Here is an 819-nt window from a genome sequence, read left to right as displayed (position 1 = left end):
TTTTGTCGGCCTCTGGCTCAGGGAGGCCCGACACCCTTGGTCTTGTTTCTTAGCCCCCTACATCTCCCTGGTCACAGTCTTCCTTCCTCTGAACATCCAGCCAGCCTGGTCTAAGCACTCCCCAGCAAGAACATTTTGCCTTGAGTTTTGGCTTTTGCATTTATTATGCAATTCCTGAACTTTCGACAATTCCACTTTTTAATTTTTTTCTAATCTTTTTAAAAAAAATAGACCATTTTTTTAATAGAACAATTTTAGATTAACAGAAAAATTGAGAAGATAGCACAGGGTACCTAGATATTCCCAGTTTCCCCTATTATTAACATGTTAGTGTGGTGTGTCTCCCTCTCGGTCATTTTTTATGCACTTATGTACATGTTAGTGTATCTCTCGAAACAGTTTTGTCTGGNTCGGTCATTTTTTATGCACTTATGTACATGTTAGTGTATCTCTCGAAACAGTTTTGTCTGGTGTGTTTCAGCTTCCTCCTCAGAGCTCAGCCTGGTGCTCTGCAGAGAGAAACCATCACTCAATGCAGGCCAAGTGATGCGGAGCGAGGCCCAGCTGAAGTCCTCATTCTTCCTCCAGAAAGACAGTGATTTGAGGTGACGTGCTGAGGTATTGCAACAGAATGTGTCAATATTTCATTTTATTCCTTTGGAAGCTTGAAACTCTTCCCAAGAGTGAGCTCTGATTTAAAATTAGAAAATGGGGCCTGGATAGCTCAGTTGGTAGAGCATCAGACTTTTAATCTGAGGGTCCAGGATTTAAAAACAAAAAAAAATTTTTTTAATAAAAGAATAATAGAAAATGAGGATG

Source organism: Galeopterus variegatus, unplaced genomic scaffold (assembly GCF_000696425.1).
Source record: "Galeopterus variegatus unplaced genomic scaffold, G_variegatus-3.0.2 Scaffold41273, whole genome shotgun sequence".
Taxonomy (NCBI): Eukaryota; Metazoa; Chordata; class Mammalia; order Dermoptera; family Cynocephalidae; genus Galeopterus; species Galeopterus variegatus.
The sequence above is the reverse complement of the archived record's forward strand: the minus strand, read 5'-3'. Positions refer to the sequence as shown.